The following is a 24,060-nucleotide window of genomic DNA, read 5'->3' as shown; positions in this document are numbered from 1 at the left end:
TATTATTATTATCATTATAACGTCACTTGATATAACGTCCATGGCTTTCCAAGTTGAGTCAAAATAGTGCTTTAAGAGTGCAGTATCACTTTTCTCAATTTGTCGGTTCACTGCACTTAATGTTTACCTTTACAATTTAGCCTGAGCGACCTACTCAGCCTGTCGACAACGCCCAATTGAAAGTGACGCTCAGCCTCCTCGTCGAGGGCAGTTGTAGTCTGTATTCTACGGACCAAAAAACAAACAAACGTCGTAGTCTGTTCTCATCCTCTCGACCTTCTCCTACCGTCATTTCAATAATCGAGGTTGTTTTTATATATGCGTGATTGAAGGACAGAAGTAGACAGATCCATTCGCACGCGCTCGCGCAGGAGTAACCATGTATGCTCGATATGAAACTTTTTAAAACAATTTTTTTTAGTTAAAATCAAAGACAGGAACTCACAACACGAATGAAATGGAACATTTTTCTTTTAATTAAAAACCTAGAACACTGAGGAACCTAAGTAAGGAACTCACAAAGCGAAATGAAATGATTTGTCATTACTGACTAAAAACATAGAACAGGAACTCACAAAACGAAATGAAATAAAACATTTTTCTTTTGATTAAAAACCTCGAACAGGAACTCACAAAACGCATGCAGCAAAAATGATTATGCCTTGAACCTAGTTTTCCTTGGGTCTCTAACAACGGGAAAACGGAAAAACTTGAATACCGTTAACACACAAAACTTGTGACACGTGTAGGGTAAATGAACATGCCTTGACAGTCGTTCACCATGCAAACTGCTGCATATGGGGATTGATATGACGTTATAACCGACATGGATGAGTGACGTTATAACTGGGTGACGTTATATCCGGTGACGTTATATCCGAGGTTAAAATAGTCTTGGAAAGAAGGAATTGAGCCGGGACCGGTGTTTGGGTGACGATATAACGGGGTGACGTTATATCCGGCGACGTTATAAACGAAGTAGACTGTATACATAAATGTCTGCCGCCATTCAATGTGAAATAATGTTGATTTGTGATCCAAACACTTCCGAAGAATGCTGGTTCGTGTGTCTTCAGTCAACCGGCGCCGCATCATCACAACTCCACCCCTGCCTGCCTGCAAAAATACAAACATAGATTTTGTTTTTATAATTTCTACATCCGTTGACCGAATTAGTTATCATTTGGTGTTTATTAACTACAGCTTATGCATGACGAAGGTCAACAAAGTTGCGAGTTTACAGGTTAAATGGAGGGGTACTTTGGAACACTTTTGAAAGAAGCTAAAAAATCGGACCATGAAACCCACAAACAGGAAACTTCGTGGAATGGTGATGAACAAAGTGAAATTCATGCACAACAACCATGAAGATATTCGCCGAACACGATTGACTGGAAAAATGACCCCTTCATGGTAGAGTCACACTTGCGCAAAATTAACCGATGACAGGAACCCAATCCTCTATGGGGATGCCCTCCTCCTGCCTGTAATGGCTGTACTCAAGTCACTGATTGTCTAAGGTTGTGTATGGTATACTACGTCCTTCAAATAACCCCAAAAATATCAATCTTGAAGAATCAAATCGGGTTCGTTAGTCTTCCGCTCCATTTTAAACCTCGAACTGTTGAGTCCATCCCCGAATTTGGATTCTTTTTCGAAAGACAACCAAAGTCAGACCATTTCACCTACAAAATAGCATCTTTCGGGACTAGTCATGCCGAAGCTGAAATTAATGTACACCAAGTATGAAGTATACGAAATACCCTTACTTTCTTGCAGACACCTCAGTTAGCTATCATGCATGAAACTGACTCAAAAAGTCTCACTGGGGAGTTGGAAACTGTGTCGTCTTCGGGCCGATTAACCTTTGCCGGATGCCGCTTTTGACTACACACGCCCGACGATGCGGGTTTGTCTGAACCCATACATTTGAAAGAGGGTTTTTACCGTTTATTTCTCTAACGACGATGCGGGTTTGTCTGAACCCATACATTTGAAAGAGGGTTTTTACCGTTTATTTCTCTAACAACGGGGTGGGTTCAGGGAAACCCTCAGCGCTACTTCAGTGGGTGCATCGAGTTTCTCCCTTCACCGACTTCTTGCAGGGGAGGGAGAGGGGAAGGGAGAGGGGGAGGGAGAGACTGAGAGAGACTGAGAGAGACTGAGAGACTAAGAAAGAGAGAGAGATAGAAAGACTAAGAAAGAGAGAGAGAGAGAGAGACTAAGAAAGAGAGAGAGAGAGAGACTAAGAAAGAGAGAGACTAAGAAAGAGAGAGAGACTAAGAAAGAGAGAGAGAAAGAGAGAGAGACTAAGAAAGAGAGAGAGAGAGACTAAGAAAGAGAGACAGAGAGAGAGACTAAGAGAGAGAGACAGAGAGAGAGACTAAGAGAAAGAGACAGAGAGAGAGAGAGAGAGACAGAGAGAGAGAGACATAGAGAATTCAGAATCAGAATGTTTATTTGCGAAAACTCATATTGTTTATAGCAAAGGGTGCTGGGGGGTTGGGTAATCGAACGATCCACGAACATCAGTGTACACATTGGTTTAAGTCTGTTACACAAAAAACAATGCATCGTGATTCGGTCCGAAGCATCCAACTTGTAATCCAAGTCGGGAAATAACTTTTCCGTTTCGAACGCGGTATTGTTCCATATCGATCACGGTTTGTCACAAACACACATGAAATATGTGTGCCCTGTAGTTTTGCGACAACAGTCAGTCTGGCATGGCACGGAGGTAGCACTGTCCCAGTGTAGACACGACATGAAGGTCAGTAGTGAGATGGTCGATTTCTTCTCCAAAGACGTTGCGGTCGACTTGGGGCAGACGCCGGACACACGGGGGCGTTTCCTCCTCTTCTCGGAATGACGTTGTCTGTGCTGTTTCGCAGACGTATGTCAGGACGTAGTCGTCTCCCCTTGCAATCAGCGTCTTCTTTCCACCTTTTCTTTCGCACACTACTTTTGTGAGAGTGCGGTTCCTCTTTCTGTTTAACAGTTTCTCTCTAAGTCGCACGTTCTTTGAGCAGTGTGAGACTAAGTCGTAAACATCATCTGGTTCAAACTCTCGGTCCGTTGCTGCCAGTTCAGCTATAGTGGTTTCGTCGTCTGCTGGCTGTGACGTCACAGCACGACACACCCCAGGGTTGTCATTCTCGCACGTGGTTGGGCTTGCAGTGTGACAGTGGGCAGGTGTGTGCTGTGTTGGGGTGGCCAGGCTGCGTGTTTCACGTGATCTGTCTTCTGTGGAATGTTGTTGTGTGACACTGTCAATTGTCACTGTACTTGAATTGGCTGTGTGGTCAATTCCAAACGACGATACAGTAGCTAAGTCTTTTAGAGAATCACCTTGAAAGTCAGACATTGCATTACATGAATCCATTCCCACCTGTGTTTTCCTTTGCTCTGTTCTTTGCTCTGCTCGTCTCCTGTCTCGGCGGATCTGTGCTGCTGACTTTTTTCTCCACTGGCCGGTTCGTGCGGTAATGGCGGCTTCTTGTCCATGTTGACTGGAGCTCAGACGAAGGACAAATACTGTGTCCTCTCCCTCGCCAGCAACTTTCCACGATTTAACGTGGTGGTCAGACATTAGGGTGGTTAGGATTGCTTCCACATGTGTTGGTATTCCAACAATGGTCATCTTGGCAAGTTTAAACCAAAACAATTGGAGAGCTGCTGTCAAGTCGACTTGTCTCTTACGCCAAGGGACACCACCGCCGAGAGACATAGAGAGAGAGACAGAGAGAGAGAGAGACAGAGAGAGAGAGACAGAGAGAGAGAGACAGAGACAGACAGTCAGATAGACAGACAGTCAGATAGACGGATAGACAGATAGACGGATAGACAGATAGACAGACAGACAGAGCAACTGACAACAGACATACAGACAGAGAGATACGGACAGACAGACAGAGAGACAGACAGTCTCTTGGAGACAAACAGGCAGACAGACACTGTTCCGCCGCTTTGGTAATTATGGGTGTAGCAGAACCCGCGCCGTCGGCAGAGGGATAGTTACAATCACAACTACTCTTTAAAAGTATGGGTTTGTGTGAACCCGCGCCATCGGTAGTGTTTATGTAAATTATCATAATCAATTAATTTTAATGTTTTGTCATGTACACACTAAAAATTTGCAGACAGAGAGCAAATTAGGTGTGTGAGAGATACTTAAAATTTCAAAACGATACCTTTAATGGTTCCAGAGTTACAATGATTTTAGTGTGTCTCTGGGTACAGGTGAACCCAGGAAGCACGGCAAAGGTTAATAAATTACAATATATCAGTAAACACACACACATACACACACACACACACACAGACACATACACACACACACACACACACACACACACACACACACACACACACACACACACACACACACAGAATTACAGTCAGCATTGCAAAAACTAAAGATGAATATCTTGTGCATAATGCCAAAGAAGACAAATTAGTCTGATTTTTGAATTAAAACGAATGATGCAAACAGCGCTACAGACCTTGTTCATATCCTGTTCTGCAATGTGGGCTGGCGTATATGTTTAATTAGCCCATTGTACATATCCTAGCGGTAAAAATTGTAAGAGATCAAACTCAGATAACTTTAGGAAAATGATACCGCTTGCAGAAACAAAACACAAGAATGCATACTTCTTTCATTTTAGCCAATGTAAAAAATTCATGTTCGCCAGTGTAAACACTTACATGACATTTCCACGAACAGCTTCTATACAAAAGTATGCCCTAGCATTGGGAACTTCGTGGGACTCGAGAAAGGAAAAGAAATACCAGCTTAGAAACTATTCCGTGTTGTGATGTTATCCTGCAATTGAATAGATGAAAAATCTATGCGTCCTTAAAAGGCACAGTCCTTTCCATGCAAACGATTTGGCTCAACCCAAACCTGGCGATGCTTTTACGTAGAATAAGACTTCCCCTTTCCCAAGACACATGACAAAATTCAACAGCCTGAATCAGTGAATGCTTTGTGTGCACAACAAATTGTTATTTTCTATTTTTTTTGCGAATTCACTTCAACTTGTAAAAAAAACAAATTCACCAAATTCCAGCTGAGCAGAACTGCTTTCACAATAAGGACTGGGCCTTTAAAGGTACGTTCCTCATCATATTATCCAGTATATCAGACACCACATTGTCATGTTTGTCTAGGTTTTTACATGGAAAAAATAAAACTTTATTTTAACATGGGCACATACGTCTGACTTCTTTTTGTGGAGATTGGAGGATGTGCGATTCATTTCCTTCTAGGCACTGGTGTCAACATGTGAAATTCATTCAGCGAAATGTTTTCACTACACACAGAACATAACCAGCCTATCAAATGTGTGGTATATGTTCAAGTCAGAATGATGCCCTCATTTTTTTTTTAATTTGAGAGATCTGTGATGTCTGACATTTTGGTTCAAAATGTAAGGAATTTATACTTAAGCTCCAATGAGTAAAATTTGTCTTGTCAAAACCAAAAGCATAGTCCTTCCTCTACATGCAATACTTTCTTTTATCTGTGCATCTTCATTTCAGTACAGCAAACAAACAAAAACATCACACTCTGCATAGCGAAACAACTTGCAAAGAAAACCTCACAATCTTTATTGGGAGAAAGCCCCTGACTGTTGCAATGTTTTATGCATTAAAAAACCCCACTGAAACTGTGTGTTTGAATTCTTCAGTTTGATCAGCTATATGTGTTTAAAAAGTTACCTTGATCATTCTGACATGCTGTGGCTCAAATCACATCTCAGACAATGTTGTAGACTCCATAGATCTATATGTTCTGCGCGAACTTAGAATCCGGTTTCATTCTAGAATGGACCGGGTCCAGGTTGGAATTCTAACCCTGCGCAAGTACAGGGGTGCCATTCTAGAATGAAACCCTTGTTGCTGGTCCATTCTAGAATCGGCCGTGCGCAAGGTTGGAATTTGGGTCCAAGTTGGAATAGTCATTTCAGTTAGACTATCACACAGCCAAAGCCACAAATGTGGATTTTCTGTTTGTTTTTGTTTTTTGTGTGTTTGGTTGGTTTTTTTTTCGGGTTTTTTACACTTTACTCAAAGACATCGTGAATTGGGATTGTGATGTTCTGAAAGTGATTACGACTGTTTTGAGAGACACTCAGCACTGATCGCTACGAACGGAAATTTCCGGACTGACAGTGTTTTGCCGATCTCGCTTGTAACTTTTAATCTTATTCATATACATGAAGTTGGTCTTCTGAATTGTGAAGATATAATGTCAACTTTTTTTTAAACCTGTGACAACAGCTCTATAACTCACTCTGTCCTTCTGTTGGTCTGTCTGTCGGTTAGTCGGTCTGACCGTCTGTCTGTCTGTCTGTCAAAAAAATTGTCAAAAAACCGGACATTTCCGAGATAGAGACAGCGCTGACATTGCAAGCGGCCGCAACCGGCTCTCATCACAAAAACAACTGCCCTGGGGGGGGTGTGAGAAGGCTGGTTGGGGAACCGGGGGAGGTTTGATATTAGTCAGCATTGTCATTTAAATGTAATGACTGGTACAATGTTTAATGTATTTGGAAGACAACAACACTGCAATGTATAATGTGAACCAACTTCTGCATGACAAAGATCAGGTAAAAAAAAAAAAAGTTACCTGTTTCATTCTGGAAACCTTTTGGTCCCATCACATCTCAGGCGTAAACTATATCATATATGGACATATACTGTAGTGATTAAAACAAAAACCAGCATTTTAATGGACAAAACGAATTATGTGGATAGGAAAAACAGGCGCAGCAAAAAAGTCAATAATCTTACTCCAAATAACACTATCACAGATTCACTGAACGTTCCCAGTTAAGTGTTAGTGATTCAAATGACTGAATTTAAAACAGGGAGAGTGAGATTGTGAATATATTTGTGTGTGTGTGTGTGTGTGTGTATGTGTGTGTGTGTGTGTGTGTGTGTGTGTGTGTGTGTGTGTGTGTGTGTGTGTGTGTGTGTACAGGGTAAATGCAGAGCCATTGATTGGAAACGAAACCTTGTTACTGTCAAATATCAACAGTTATGCAACATAAGAGGCAATGGAAAAGTTGGATATGGATATGAAAATATATGTTGCAGGTGAAAGAGGGGAGGGGGAGAGGGTCTTTGTTGCTTGCAGTTAATAAGCAACTAAGGCCAGTTGTTGTTCTGGGTGTAACCTTGTAATGTTTAAGCAAACATGTTTGTGGATCACCTTCTGCATTTAGATCTGTTTGAGTATTTGCAAAGTTACCTTGATCATTGTGGCATCCTCTTGATCCCATCACATCTGAGACTATGGCCTGTAGACTCCATGGTCAGACGCTGGAGTGATAACAAGGTCATTCTGAAAAATTGAACATAATTATGCAGAGAGGGGGCAAGGATAGGGGGTGGGGGCAGGATTGAAGGCTGGTTACAGTGCTAGTTGGACATGAGAGTGTTATGGGGTGAGGATGGTGCTGATATTAATAAGCATACTCAGTTAAAGCTCACAACTATCTTGATCTTCACAGACATGAATTGCATATCCACAAGCATGTACCTTTATTTTTGCCCTTGAGTTATAGGTGGAAGGAAATGTTGAGTGGTAAACACAAGTTGTATTGATCACTGGGTCAGCCTGCGGTCAGTTCCCTTTGATCTGCAGATTGCATCAGTATAAACAAACACAACTAAAAACGGTTACAACTCGCTATTGCCGCGGCCCGTTGTTGCCGCGGCCCGTTATTGCCGCAACCCGCTATTGCCGCAACCCGTTATTGCCGCAACCCGCTATTGCCGCGGAACTTTCCCGCAAGAAAGATCCCCTGATTCCGGTTTTGTTAAAAAAAAATGTGCGCCAGTTAGATGCCATCAAACAACAGAGTTGGTAACTCTGCCGTGTGTTACGCGTGATTGTTCTGAAAAGTGACTATTACATGATTGTTCTGAAAGTCTACTATTTATTTCATCGTAATCATGTAAGCCCTCATACGTGTTTGTTCTGAAAGCTTACTAATTTACATGATTGTTCTGAAACTCTACTAAAGGTAAACTTGCTTCACCCGTGAAATGTAGTCAGATATGGAACAATATGTATACCCCTGCCCAACGAAGTGTGTTTGAGTTGATCCGTCTTCTGTGTGCGCGACAGCTTCAGTTGATCCGTCTCTCCACTCCTTTTTTTTTAGGTGTAGGGGTGGGGGAGGTTTGTTCATATCAACTGACACTTTATCAAACCATTTGAATAATTCATATACAAAATTCTGGTGGTTGCTGTGTAATAAAAAAACAAGTGTCATTGAAAACAGAGATGTGCTAATACATTAATTTAGCTTTCATGTGTGTGTATGTTACGCGTGATTGTTCTGAAAAGTGACTATTACATGATTGTTCTGAAAGTCTACTATTTATTTCATCGTAATCATGTAAGCCCTCATACGTGATTGTTCTGAAAGCTTACTAATTTACATGATTGTTCTGAAACTCTACTAAAGGTAAACTTTTTTCACCCGTGAAATGTTGTCAGATATGGAACAATATGTATACCCCTGCCCAACGAAGTTGGAGGGGGGTATACTGGATTCACTTTGTCCATATGTCTGTGTGTATGTCTGTATGTATATATGGAACAATATTTTGATACAATGATACTAAATCTTAAGTGATATTGATATTTATACCCCAGCCAAATGAAGTTGGAGGGGGTATACTGGATTCACTTTGTCCGTCTGTCTGTGTGTATGTCTGTATGTAAATGGAACACTATTTTGATACAATGAACCCCCGCCCAATGAATACAAACTCAACAAGTAATACGTTTCATACATTCAACATGTCTTCTTTATTGTTCTCAACTCAAAATTGAAATTAAATGTTCAAAGACAAAAATTAAATATAATCTTCAAAAATGTAATGATTCTTCTTGAGTATTCCCAACTCAAAATTCAAGTTACAGGTTCAAAGGGACACATAGAAACTTTTGAATTTTCCTCTTTGCCATGCTTAGGTGGCGAGGTCACCAAAATGGATCGAAAGGCTTGGCAAAGAGGGAAAATGGAAGCTACTTTTTGCCCCGTTAAAGACGAAAGGCACAACAAATAATTTTTACAAATGAAACTTTTTTTTATGAACTAAAAATTCAAGTGGAGAGGGGATGAGAGACGTGAGGAGATGTCCGGGGTTGCGAGATGTGTGGGGAGTCTGGGCTATAAAGTTCAATTGCACGTGAGACAATATACTTCTTTGTGTGTGTTTGGGGGGGGGGAGTATTTTGTTTATCAACTCTCTCTCTCTCTCTCTCTCTCTCTCTCTCTCTCTCTCTCTCTCTCTCTCTCTCTCTCTCTCTCTCTCTCTCTCTCTCACACACATGACACTTTTTTTTTTATTACACAGCAACCACCAGGGGTAGGGGTAGGGGTATACATTATTGTTGTTCCATATCTGACAACATTTCACGGGTGAAAAAAGTTTACCTTTAGTAGAGTTTCAGAACAATCATGTAAATTAGTAAGCTTTCAGAACAATCACGTATGAGGGCTTACATGATTACGATGAAATAAATAGTAGACTTTCAGAACAATCATGTAATAGTCACTTTTCAGAACAATCACGCGTAACATGTGTATGTGTGGTGTGTGTGTGCGTATGTACTCAGTGCACTAGCTGGCGTCGGAAACTGGGGGGTTGGGGGGGGGGGGCAGCTGCTGTTCCTTGGGTGGGGGGGGGGGGGGGCAAGCATGTCTTTTCCCCCCCTCCCCAATATTTAGGATGACAAAAATATTCACAGAGAGAGAGAGAGAGAGAGAGAGAGGGAGAGAGAGAGATAGTGTGAGAGAGAGAGAGAGAGAGAGAGAGAGAGAGAGAGAGAGAGAGAGAGAGAGAGAGAGAGAGAGAGAGTTGATAAACAAAATAACCCCCCCCACACACACACACACAAAAAAAGTATATTGTCTCGCGTGCAAGAACTTTATAGCCCAGACTCCCCACCCATCTCGCAACCGCGGCCATCTCCTCACGTCTCTCATCCCCTCTCCACTTGAATTTTTAGTTCAAAAAAAAAAAGTTTCATTTGTGAAAATTATTTGTTGTGCCTTTCGTCTTTAAAGGGGCAAACATTAGCTTCCATTTTCCCCTAAGCATGGCAAAGAGGGAAAATCTAAAGTTTCTATGTGTCCCTTTAAACCTGTAATTAGAATTTTGAGTTGGGAATACTCAAGAAGAATAATTACATTTTTGAAGATTATAAATAATTTTTGTCTTTGGAGATTTAATTTGAATTTTGAGTTGAGAACAATAAAGAAGACATGTTCAATGTATGAAACGTATTACTTGTTGAGTTTGTATTCATTGGGAGGGGGTATAAATATCAATTTCACTTAAGATTTAGTATCATTGTATCAAAATATTGTTCCATATATATACATACAGACATACACACAGACAGATGGACAAAGTGAATCCAGTATACCCCCCTCCAACTTCGTTTGGCTGGGGTATACATTTTGTTCCATAACTGACAACATTTCACGGGTGAAGCAAGTTTACCTTTAGTAGAGTTTCAGAACAATCATGTAAATTAGTAAGCTTTCAGAACAATCACGTATGAGGGCTTACATGTTTACGATGAAATAAATAGTAGAGTTTCAGAACAATCAAGTAATAGTCACTTTTCAGAACAATCACGCGTAACAGCCGTGTGCTGACAAAACCGAGTAAGTCCATTTAAAAAAAAGAAGATATTTTTCGTTCATCAAAAAAACCAACTCAATGCGCATCTTTTGTGTTCATTTCTACTTTTTAGAGTCCTTAAATAAGCAGATATGAACAAGTAAGTCCACAACCAAATACAACTTTTTAAGTATGCATGAATGTTTTGGCAAAACAAAGTAAGTCTAAGGGGTTCCTAATTTTCGTATAATGATAGTTTCAAAATTCTTGTCAGAGGACTCATACAATTAAAAAAAAAACGCTTCAGTGGACTTACTCGGTTTTGTCAACACACGCCAGAACTGTGAGGGTTTGTTCCATGCTCAACGTCATTTCTACCGGTTTTTTTCCGATGACGTGGTAGGCTATCATGAATGACAGACAGACTTCCATTTGCGCGGGTGACAGAGGAGGGAAAGCTGATTTGTGATGGTCATAGATACCATAAAAGAGGTGAAAATGGTGATACAGCGCACACACACACACCACGACCCTCGTCTCGATTCCCCCTCTATGTTAAAACATTTAGTCAAAACTTGACTAAATGTATAAAGAACAAACAAAGTTCCGCGGCAATAGCGGGTTGCGGCAATAACGGGTTGCGGCAATAGCGGGTTGCGGCAATAACGGGCCGCGGCAATAACGGGCCGCGGCAATAGCGGGTGCCTCCCGCCTTAGTCATTCCTGCTTTGATTCCAATAATTCTACATGATCGTAATGCACACAAAATACGAAAACGAGCTGATCTAAATGATAACACTGCCTCACCTGCTATGATTGTACTGTGAAAGCGAAGGTCGTCTGCGATTCGAGATTTCAAAGTCGAACAGCGGCGTTTCTGCACTCTCAGCGGTTATCTTGCTTGGAAATGTGAAAAGCATGACTTGAAATCGAACGGAAGGCACCATTCTACCTTTTCGTTCGGGCGTTGTTTTTGTAAAATCTCCGAAAATGTCATTTCGAAAAAGGCGGTCGCCATTTTTTGGGGTGCCAACTTCTTTGAGTGGGGCTGCTAGCTAGCTGGTCCAAACGGGAGCCTCCCATTCGGTACGCAACACTGTGAAAAAAGCTTCGTGCACCCCGACCGGGAGGGAGCGGACCGACTTGGGCAGATCTCCCATTGGTTGTCACCCACTTTGGCTTCGTGCACCTCAGCCCTGGTGAATGAATGTGATTTATACGATGTATTGAGAATGCATAATTTAGATAGAAAAGAATGTACATGGTCAAAAAAATTTCCATTTGTGGCAATAAGACTTGACTACGTTTTTAGTAGTTTAAGTGTGTTTGAAAAGATTGTTGATTGTGACATAATCTCTGTTGCGACGTCGGACCATAGAGGCTGTAGTATTCATATTAAACTCTCTGACGTCGTTAGAGGAGAGGGTTATTGGAAATTTGATAATTCTCTGTTGCATGATGTGAGCTTTGTTGATCAAATCAACAAAATGTTTGACACATTTCAACTTGATGATGAAGAAGATTGTCAACTTGGTTGGGAATTATAGAAAATGAGAATCAAGGATTTCTCCCAAAATGTTAGTAAGCTTCAAGGCACAGTAAGCCTCCTGTAAACCATCACAGATACTGTCAGGCTTTAACACACAGTACAATTCAACACTCACCGCTTGAGAACATCCCAGGTGCCCTCCGTTAAGAGCGAGCAATTTTCAAAGAATTTATTTTTGCGTGGTTTATCTTACCCCTGAGCCATCGTGAACCCGTGTGATCCAGTTTCGCTTTTTTCACAATGTAGTCGTCAGTTTGTAATTTGAATGCGACTCGATGTGAGCTTATCTGCAATAGCACGTTATTATGTACCTCTGACTATGCACGAAACAAACGGCTGTGGTTCACAAGAACTCTAGCGATGGCTTTTGACTGTTCAGAGGAACTGGCGATAGGCATAAACCGTCGTCTGCTACGAGAACCACGACCTTGCGTGATCTTGCTTCCGGGCTTTTCTTTTTTTAAACTTTCAAAACTTCGAATTCTACTGATCTTGTCTTGATGAAAAATTAATTCTTTTATGATTTAAGAATATTTGTGTAACAAGCTGTCAATTTATTATTTAGATTTTAAAAGTTAGGTCCAGCGCCAAAACGCACCACGGTCCGATTGTCTCTGAGACAATCCGCAAAATTATTTCTTTAAAAATTGCTCGCTCTTTACGTGGAGCACCTAGGATATTCCGGGCTTCCCGTTTGGTGAGCGTTCAAATGGAAGGGTGTTTGTTCTGTGTGTAAAAGCCTGACAGTATGGTTTACGGGAGGCTTACTGTGCATTTAAAAGTTTTGAAATTAAAAAGGATGTTGCAAAATTGTATGGAGAATTAAATGAGTTGGATAAAGCCCTTGGGATCTCCCCTGACTGTATTCAAACGCAAGGTAAATGGCAGAAGGTCGAGCTGCAGTTAGAACTGTTAAAGCAGCGTAAATCTCTGTAGCACAGGTGCGTGCAAGAGTTCAATGGATCGAGCAGGGTGACAGGAACACACTTTTTTTTCTTGGGTTAGAAAAGGTGAGAGCAAATGCAAAAATAATGGAAAGTGTACAAGATGAAAACGAATTGTTACAACGCAAGAGGATATTATTCTCGTCCAAAAAACGTATTTTGCTGATTTGTATAAACAAACAATTGATGAGGGAAACATGAGCTTGAACATTGACACTTTTTTTTGATGGAACAATGGTTTTAAAAATAAATGATCAGCAGAAAGACAGTTGTGAAGGGGAAGTGGTAGAAGGAGAAGTTGTGTCAGCTCTAAAGCGTGTGAATAATGGTTATGCGTCTGGAATTGATGGATTAACAGTTCAGTTTTATAAGTTCTTTTGGAGGAGCCTAAAAAGGTATATACTTGCTTCTTTTAACTCTGCTTTTAAGAATGGAACTCTATCTAATTCACAGTGTAAAGCGGCAATTACACTGATTCATAAAGGGAAGGATTTATCAAGAAATGATTTAAAAAAAATTGGAGACCTATTTCACTGACCAGTAGTAAAATTGATATCAAAAGTCCTACGGTTTTTAGCCATTAAGGACTTGAGTGTTTGTCCGCTTTTATTTCACTGACCAATACAGATTATAAGTTATTAGCGAAATGTTTAGCTCTTCGGCTCTCTGGTGTTGTAGGGAGTGTTGTGAATGAGGATTAAGTTGGGTATATAAAAGGTAGACGTGTCTCAACCTTATTGCGATTAGTTGATGATGTTTTAGAACATGCAGATTTACATAATAATCCTGAATTGATGGTGTCAATTGACTTTTTTCATGCATTTGATTGCATTTCCAAAGAGTTCATGTTGAAGATGCTTGAAAAATTTGGTTTTGGAACTGATTTTGTGAAATGGTTTGATGTTTTGATGAAAAACAAAAGAAGTTGTGTAAATTATTGTGGTTGGTTATCTGAATTTTTTTAATATTGATCCCGGAATAAGGCAAGGTTGTCCTTTTTCTGCACTAGCCTTCGTATTAGCAGTTGAATTGTTAGTAATCAAAATTCGAGAGCCCAAAAATATAAAGGGTATGTCATTATGGAACAACGGAGATATGGATAAAGTTTTGAAAGTATTGTTGTACGCTGATGATGTTACTTTGTTTTTGCAAGATGAACATGACATGTTCCAAGCCCTGGCTTTGATTGATACATTTTCGGAAATATCAGGTTTGAACATAAATCACCAAAATTCCAAACTAATGTGGTTTGGGTCACGGAAGAACTGTAGGAATGAGTGTTACGGTTTTGCATGTACAGACAAAATGAAAAAATTCTGGGTGTATATTTCTGTAATTACATGCGTGCGTCAAAAGTGAGAGAGAATTGGGGAGAGAGAGTGCATGTTGCGAAAAGGCTCATCTGCGTGTGGAAGAAAAGGAATTTGAGCATTATTGGTAAAGTCTGTGTATTTAAAACGTTTATTTTGCCACATTTTCTCTATATAATGCAGGCGCTGATTGTACCAGACGACGTTCTAACTGAAATTAATAGGTTCATGTTTCGCTTCGTGTGGCGCAAAAAAGACTGCAACAGAAAGGCATTTGAAAAGGTGAAAAGAACTGTTTTATGTTACGAATTAAAGCAAGGTGGATTGAATATGATTTATTTGCGACAGATGCAGTGTTCCTTTTTGTTAAGCTGGGTTGTGAACCTAACTCTGTCTAATGAAGACCAGAAATGGTCATGGCTCCCAAAAGCACTGTTTTTCCGTTTTGGGAGTCGCTTTGAATGTTTTTTTGCGAACATTAATAGCAAACCATTTAAAGGATTGGACAATATTAAATCGGAATTTTGGTCCGCTGTGTTGAAGGCATGGCTTGATAACAATCAAGTCGATAATGGTAATTCTGTATCGGGTTTGTTGTGGAACAACAAAGATATAATTTGTCAAGGTAACCCACTCTTTTTTGCGGATTGGATTAAAAGTGGTATAATGTATGTGAGCGATGTGTGTGAGAATGGACGTTTTGCTACCTACGAAGAAGTGTGTGAAAGAACTGGCTACACTGCAAATAGATTGCTTAAGTACAATGTTGTTCCTACAGCTGTACATCTCCTTTAAAGAAATGTAGCTATAAACGATGTGAATTGTTCAGTCTGTGACATTCCGACCTTTTGTGAAAAAAAGTGAGATCCGTAAAAGAAATTCGAAAGATTCTCGTAGGAAACAAATACGGCCCACCCTGTTCAGAAGGATTTTGGAGAAGAAAGTTAGGATTTGAAATTGACGAAAAGAATTGGAACTTAGCAGTCACTGTCACTAGTGAAGCTCGATTACGTGTACTGCATTGGAAAATATTGCAAAATATTTATCCAACTAATATTTTATTGTGTAAAATGAAAGTGAAGGCTGATAAAAACTGTACATATTGTGAGGATGAACTTGATGTATTGGAGCATTTTTTCTTTGAATGCCCAACCGTGCTCAGGTTTTGGAAATATATTGAAATGTACATATTATAGAAAACATTGTCGAAATAATTACGTTGAATGTTACAGATGTGCTTTTTGGCATAAAAAAGTAACAGCAAAAATATGAAGAAGATTAATCATATTATGTTAATCGCAAAGATGTGCGTAAGCATTTATAAAAAAAAAAAAAAGATTCACGATTAACACTGGAAATTATTTTTAGAAATCATGTTTTGAGATTTCGTTAGTCTGAAGTTTTGTTAATCAGAAACAAATTATTGTTTATTGTCTTTGATGTAAGGTAAAGACAGGCATATGTTTTGATGCGAATATTGTTTTTGAATAGATCAATATATGATGACATATGATCATTTTGATGCTACACATGTAGTCACGTGTATAGTTTCACGTATGACTATTTTTAGTTCTTTTGTATAATGTAGTATTTAACACAATGAGTTTTTGTGCACCGCATGTAAACGAGAAAGTCTGTGTACAAACAGAAAACACACAGTTACCATGTTTGTTATCACGTATTTATTGATTGACTAAAACTTTGGGAAAAAAACAAACTTGCATGGTTTTGGTTCTCCCGCTGAGCGCAATGTACTTGTCAAACTGGGTTGAGAGAACAACTCGGATGGTATTGGTTCTCCCGCTGAGCGCAATGTACTTGTCAAACTGGGTTGAGAGAACAACTCGGATGGTTTTGGTTCTCCCGCTGAGCGCAATGTACTGGTCAAACTGGGTTGATAAAACAACTCGCATGGTATTGGTTCTCCCGCTGAGCGCAATGTACTGGTCAAACTGGGTTGAGAGAACAACCCGCAGGGTATTGGTTCACCCGCTGAGCGCAAGGTACTTGTCAAACTGGGTTGAGAGAACAACCCGCAGGGTATTGGTTCACCCGCTGAGCGCAAGGTACTTGTCAAACTGGGTTGAGAGAACAACCCGCAGGGTATTGGTTCACCCGCTGAGCGCAAGGTACTTGTCAAACTGGGTTGAGAGAACAACTCGCATGGTATTTGTTCGCCCATTGAGCAATGCCAAGATATACTCTATCCCTCAGACGTAAACCTGTCCACCCAGAACAAGACTAAGTGCACACGATGAAGATCCTGTAATCCATATCAGAGTTCGGTTGGTCATACACTACTCGTCATAAAAAAAACCTACACACATATATATATTTAGCTGCAGATCTTTGAGATGCGGCCAGTTACATTAAAACCAAGTGTATTACTAGAAAGGCAATTCATTCTCCTACCGTTAGAAATAAAGAGTTTTATTAAACTGTAATAACCTTTTACAGTATAGTTGCAAACATTCGATTATATGCGTGCCAGTTCAGTCTTGGTATAATATGTCAAGATCCTGGCTACTTGCTATGGAGAGTTGATCTAATCAAATGTTTTTTGTGGCTTTTACGAATTCATAAATTTAGTTAATAAAAAATCCCCACTGGGCAGACAGCATTTCCCCCGAATATATTTGTAGCTTACACCTATCACAATCTGCAAAATACATCAAATACAATCGTTCAACTATGCAAAGGTGGCAGCCAGGATGATTAGTTTTTGAACGTGTGTATACTGGAGAATATATTATCCAATGTAACACGCTAAACAGATATGTAGTGATGATAACGTTCAAATATATGAGGATGAAAGTCGCTTGATCATTTCAATGCTTGTTATTCTCTCAAGTGCCAGGAGATTGGTTCCGTAAAACTCTCGCTTACTCCATTACACACGTCGTCTGCATTTAGTGCGCTTACTTCCCTTTGGTTATTTGATGAAAACGTTCGTTCAACGGAAAGAGGTGTGTCTGTAAGGTATCTTGTGTTGTGCTTCACGGAAACTCACCAGTCCAATAGCAATTCGTGCTTCCGATAATAGGGGTACTCCGGCAACTTATATCAAAGTATCTATCGCGAGTATGTCTGTTGAAAACGCTGTTCACGTAGTATACAAACTTATTGTACGTCCCGGTAGAGCAATGTATATGAAGTACATTGTCAAGTGTGTTACTCCAGCACTGGACACCGGGTAGAAGGAACAACACCACCATTGTTGTCAGTTGATAAGACTGTTGGGAGAAAAGAAGTCTGGTATCAGTGAGACAGAGACAGAGAGACAGACAGACAGAGAAAGAGAGAGAGAGAGAGAGACAGAGAGAGTGAGAGAGAGAGAGAGAAAGAGAGAGGCAGAGACAGACAGACAGAGAGAGAGAGAGACAGACAGAGAGAGAGAGAGATACAGAGACAGAGACAGAGAAAGAGACAGAGAAAGAGACAGAGAAAGAGAGAGAGACAAGACAAGACAAGACAAGACATGTCATCCCAGGTTCCCCTCTGGATATTGTATGCATTTTTGAGAGGGAATTGTTATGTAGAAATGTTGTTTAAAATACATTTAGAAATAGTAATGTTAATGATATAGGTATATTTAAAGTAGAAACATTAATATAACAAGTCGCGTAAGGCGAAAATACAACATTTAGTCAAGTAGCTGTCGAACTCACAGAATAAAACTGAACGCAATGCCATTTTTCAGCAAGACCGTATACTCGTAGCATCGTCAGTCCACCGCTCATGGCAAAGGCAGTGAAATTGACAAGAAGAGCGGGGTAGTAGTTGCGCTAAGAAGGATAGCACGCTTTTCTGTACCTCTCTTTGTTTTAACTTTCTGAGCGTGTTTTTAATCCAAACATATCATATCTATATGTTTTTGGAATTAGGAACCGACAAGGAATAAGATGAAAGTGTTTTTAAATTGATTTCGACAATTTAATTTTGATAATAATTTTTATATATTTAATTTTCAGAGCTTGTTTTTAATCCGAATATAACATATTTATATGTTTTTGGAATCAGAAAATGATGGAGAATAAGATGAACGTAAATTTGGATCGTTTTATACATTTTTATTTTTTTTTACAATTTTCAGATTTTTAATGACCAAAGTCATTAATTAATTTTTAAGCCACCAAGCTGAAATGCAATACCGAAGTCCGGGCTTCGTCGAAGATTACTTGACCAAAATTTCAACCAATTTGGTTGAAAAATGAGGGCGTGACAGTGCCGCCTCAACTTTCACGAAAAGCCGGATATGACGTCATCAAAGACATTTATCAAAAAAAATGAAAAAAACGTATGGGGATTTCATACCCAGGAACTCTCATGTCAAATTTCATAAAGATCGGTCCAGTAGTTTAGTCTGAATCGCTCTACACACACACAGACACACACACGCACATACACCACGACCCTCGTTTCGATTCCCCCTCGATGTTAAAACATTTAGTCAAAACTTGACTAAATGTAAAAAGGAGGGAAAAAAAAGAAAAAAAAGATCAATGAAGAAGGATGCTCCCCGCCAACAAAAAACAAGTCGCGTAAGGCGAAATTACTACATTTAGTCAAGCTGTGCAACTCACAGAATGAAACTGAACGTAGTCCGCCGCTAGTGCAAAAGGCAGTGAAAGTGACGAGCCTGTTAGGCGCGGTAGCGATTGCGCTGTGCTTCATAGCACGCTTTTCTGTACCTCTCTTCGTTTTAAATTTCTGAGCGTGTTTTTAATCCAAACATATCATATCTTTATGTTTTTTGAATCAGGAACCGACAAGGAATCAGATAAAACTGTTTTTAAAACGATTTCGGAAATTTCATTTTGATCATAATTTTTATATTTTTAATTTTCAGAGCTTGTTTTTAATCCAAATATAACATATGTATATGTTTTTGGAATCAGAGGATGACGAAGAATAAGATGAAATTGTTTTTGGGTCGTTTAATAAAAAATTAATTTTAATTACAAGTTTCCGATTTTTAATGACCACACTCACTCATTAGTTTTTAAGCCACCAAGCTGAAATGCAATACCAAACCCCGGCCTTCGTCGAAGATTGCTTTGCCAAAATTTCAATCAATTTAATAGAAAAATGAGGGTGTGACAGTGCCGCCTCAACTTTTACAAAAAGCCGGATATGACGTCATCAAAGGTATTTATCGAAAAAATGAAAAAAAACGTCCGGGGATATCATACCCAGGAACTCTCATGTCAAATTTCATAAAGATCGGCCCAGTAGTTTAGTCTGAATCGCTCTACACACACACACACACACACACAGACAGACAGACACACACACACACACACACACACACACACACCCACACATACACCACGACCCTCGTCTCGATTCCCCCCCTCTATGTTAAATCATTTAGTCAAAACTTGACTAAATGTAACAAGTCGCGTAAGGCGAAAATACAATATTTAGTCAAGTAGCTGTCGAACTCACAGAATGAAACTGAACGCAACGCAACGCAGCAAGACCGTATACTCGTAGCATCGTCACTCCACCGCCCGTGGCAAAGGCAGTGCACGTGGAATTGACAAGAAGAGCGGGGTATTCGTTGCGCTGAGAAGGATAGCACGCTTTTCTGTACCTCTCTTTGTTTTAACTTTCTGAGCGTGTTTTTAATCCAAACATATCATATCCATATATTTTTGGAATCAGGAACCGACAAGGAATAAGATGAAAGTGTTTTTAAGTTGATTTCGAAAAAAATTTTTTGATAATAATGTTTATATATTTAATTTTCAGAGCTTGTTTTTAATCCGAATATAACATATTTATATGTTTTTGGAATCAGCAAATGATGGAGAATAAGATAAACGTACATTTGGATCGTTTTATAAATTTTTATTTTTTTTTACAATTTTCAGATTTTTAATGACCAAAGTCATTAATTAATTTTTAAGCCACCAAGCTGAAATGCAATACCGAACCCCGGGCTTCGTCGAAGAGTACTTGACCAAAATTTCAACCAATTTGGTTGAAAAATGAGGGCGTGACAGTGCCGCCTCAACTTTCACGAAAAGCCGGATGTGACGTCATCAATGACATTTATCAAAAAAATGAAAAAAACGTTCGGGGATTTCATACCCAGGAACTCTCATGTCAAATTTCATAAAGATCGGTCCAGTAGTTTAGTCTGAATCGCTCTACACACACACACACACAGACAGACAGACAGACGCACATACACCACGACCCTCGTTTCGATTCCCCCTCGATGTTAAAATATTTAGTCAAAACTTGACTAAATATAAAAAGAGAGAGAAAACAAGTCGCGTAAGGCGAAAATACAATATTTAGTCAAGTAGCTGCCATTTTTCAGCAAGACCGTATACTCGTAGCATCGTCAGTCCACCGCTCATGGCAAAGGCAGTGAAATTGACAAGAAGAGCGGGGTAGTAGTTGCGCTAAGAAGGATAGCACGCTTTTCTGTACCTCTCTTTGTTTTAACTTTCTGAGCGTGTTTTTAATCCAAACATATCATATCTATATGTTTTTGGAATCAGGAACCGACAAGGAATAAGATGAAAGTGTTTTTAAATTGATTTGGACAATTTAATTTTGATAATAATTTTTATATATTTAATTTTCAGAGCTTGTTTTTAATCCGAATATAACATATTTATATGTTTTTGGAATCAGCAAATGATGGAGAATAAGATAAACGTAAATTGGGATCGTTTTATAAATTTTTATTTTTTGTTTACAATTTTCCGATTTTTAATGACCAAAGTCATTAATTAATTTTTAAGCCACCAAGCTGAAATGCAATACCGAAGTCCGGGCTTTGTCGAACATTACTTGACCAAAATTTCAACCAATTTGGTTGAAAAATGAGGGCGTGACAGTGCCGCCTCAACTTTCACGAAAAGCCGGATATGACGTCATCAAAGACATTAATAAAAAAAAATGAAAAAAACGTTCGGGGATTTCATACCCAGGAACTATCATGTCAAATTTCATAAAGATCGGTCCAGTAGTTTAGTCTGAATCGCTCTACACACACACACACACACACACAGAGACACACAGACACACACACGCACATACACCACGACCCTCGTTTCGATTCCCCCTCGATGTTAAAATATTTAGTCAAAACTTGACTAAATATAAAAACAAGTTGCGTAATGCGAAAATACAACATTTAGTCAAGTAGCTGTCGAACTCACAGAATGAAACTGAACACAATGCAACGCAGCAAGACCGTATACTCGTAGCATCGTCAGTCTACCGCGCACGGCAAAGGCAGTGAAATTGACAAGAAGAGCGTGGTAGTACTTGCGCTGAGAAGGATAGCACGCTTTTCTGTACCTCTCTTCGTTTTAACTTTCTGAGCGTGTTTTTAATCCAAACATATCATATCTATATGTTTTTGGAATCAGGAAACGACAAGGAATAAGATGAAGGTGTTTTAAAATTGATTTGGACAATTTAATTTTGATAATAAATTTTATATTTTTAATTTTCAGAGCTTGTTTTTAATCCAAATATAACATATTTATATATTTTTGGAATCAGAAAATGATAAAGAATAAGATGTACGTAAATTTGGATCGTTTTATAAAAAAAATATTTTTTTCACAATTTTCAGATTTTTAATGACCAAACTCACTCATTAGTTTTTAAGCCACCAAGCTGAAATGCAATACCAAACCCCGGCCTTCGGCGAAGATTACTTGACCAAAATTTCAACCAATTTGGTTGAAAAATGAGAGCGTGACAGTGCCGCCTCAACTTTCACGAAAAGCCGGATATGACGTCATCAAAGACATTTATCACAAAAATGAAAAAAACGTTCGGGGATTTCATACCCAGGAACTCTCATGTCAAATTTCATAAAGATCGGTCCAGTAGTTTAGTCTGAATCGCTCTACACACACACACACAGACAGACACACACACACACACACACACACACACACACACACACACATATTCAATTCAATCAATGAGGCTTATATCGCGCATATTGCGTGGGTACAGTTCTAGGCGCTCAGCAGTGATGCCGTGTGAGATGAAATTTTATACGGCCAGTAATTGCAGCCATTTCGGCGCATATTTACCTTTCACGGCCTATTATTCCAAGTCACACGGGTATAGGTAGACAATTATTAACTGTGCCAAAGCAATTTTGCCAGGAAAGACCCTTTTGTCAATCGTGGGATCTTTAACGTGCACACCCAATGTAGTGTACACGGGGGGGAGTTCGGACACCACGACCCTCGTCTCGATTCCCCCCTCTACGTTAAAATATTTAGTCAAAACTTGACTAAATATAACAAGTCGCGTAAGGCGAAAATACAATATTTAGTCAAGTAGCTGTCGAACTCACAGAATGAAACTGAACGCAACGCAACGCAGCAAGACCGTATACTCGTAGCATCGTCACTCCACCGCCCGTGGCAAAGGCAGTGCCCGTGGAATTGACAAGAAGAGCGGGGTATTCGTTGCGCTGAGAAGGATAGCACGCTTTTCTGTACCTCTCTTCGTTTTAACTTTCTGAGCGTGTTTTTAATCCAAACATATCATATCTATATATTTTTGGAATCAGAAACCGACAAGGAATAAGATGAAAGTGTTTTTAAATTGATTTCGAAAAAAAAAATTTTGATAATAATTTTTATATATTTAATTTTCAGAGCTTGTTTTTAATCCGAATATAACATATTTATATGTTTTTGGAATCAGCAAATGATGGAAAATAAGATAAACGTAAATTTGGATCGTTTTATAAATTTTTATTTTTTTTTACAATTTTCAGATTTTTAATGACCAAAGTCATTAATTAATTTTTAAGCCAACAAGCTGAAATGCAATACCGAAGTCCGGGCTTTGTCGAAGATTACTTGACCAAAATTTCAACCAATTTGGTTGAAAAATGAGGGCGTGACAGTGCCGCCTCAACTTTCACGAAAAGCCGGATATGACGTCATCAAAGACATTTATCAAAAAACTGAAAAAAACGTTCGGGGATTTCATACCCAGGAACTCTCATGTCAAATTTCATAAAGATCGGTCCAGTAGTTTAGTCTGAATCGCTCTACACACACACACACACACGCACACACGCACGCACACACGCACATACACCACGACCCTCGTTTCGATTCCCCCTCGATGTTAAAATATTTAGTCAAAACTTGACTAAATATAAAAAAGACAAGACAAGACAATGTCTTTATCAACGAGGGTAATGGTGCTTTTTTACATCCAACCCTAGCCCATGGGAGGGTTTAATCTAATGATTATACGTTTAAAAAATGTTGGAATATTAAAAGAGAGAGAGAGAGAGAGAGAGAGAGAGAGAGAGAGAGAGAGAGAGAGAGAGAGAGAGAGAGAGAGAGAGAGAGAGAGAGAGAGAGAGAGAGAGAGAGAGAGAGAGAGAGAGAGAGAGAGAGAGAGAGAGAGAGAGAGAACTCCAAATCGAAAACTTTATTACTGAGGGATGATAGCATTAGGTCCATAATTATGGTCCTTTCTTACAGCTAGTCCCTACTATCATACACACAAGAAACGAAGAACAAGTATGAAGAATAAAAACATAAATCAAAATAACACACAACCATGTATGGAAAAGTATAAAAATGGT

General features: G+C 39.4%; 3 long non-coding RNA genes across 3 annotated transcripts in view; all 3 read right to left on the bottom strand.

Moving 5' to 3' along the window:
* LOC138956479 (uncharacterized) overlaps positions 1-24,060 on the bottom strand; it is a 71,587-nt gene that overhangs the window by 38,027 nt on the left and 9,500 nt on the right. Inside the window, exon 2 of the long non-coding RNA XR_011452672.1 lies at positions 17,470-17,692. This is a non-coding gene — a long non-coding RNA (uncharacterized lncRNA). The remainder of the gene's footprint in view (positions 1-17,469; positions 17,693-24,060) is intronic.
* LOC138956481 (uncharacterized) lies at positions 400-5,793 on the bottom strand. Its single transcript, XR_011452674.1, has 2 exons — positions 5,725-5,793; positions 400-1,116 (listed from the first exon to the last, which is right to left on the bottom strand). It is a non-coding gene; the product is annotated as an uncharacterized lncRNA (long non-coding RNA).
* Positions 5,788-11,848, bottom strand: LOC138956480 (uncharacterized). Its single transcript, XR_011452673.1, has 4 exons — positions 11,464-11,848; positions 7,550-7,648; positions 7,259-7,351; positions 5,788-6,682 (listed from the first exon to the last, which is right to left on the bottom strand). It is a non-coding gene; the product is annotated as an uncharacterized lncRNA (long non-coding RNA).

The sequence above is a fragment of the Littorina saxatilis genome, unplaced genomic scaffold, assembly GCF_037325665.1.
Source record: "Littorina saxatilis isolate snail1 unplaced genomic scaffold, US_GU_Lsax_2.0 scaffold_481, whole genome shotgun sequence".
NCBI lineage: Eukaryota > Metazoa > Mollusca > Gastropoda > Littorinimorpha > Littorinidae > Littorina > Littorina saxatilis.
This window is presented reverse-complemented; position numbering and strand designations above follow the sequence as displayed.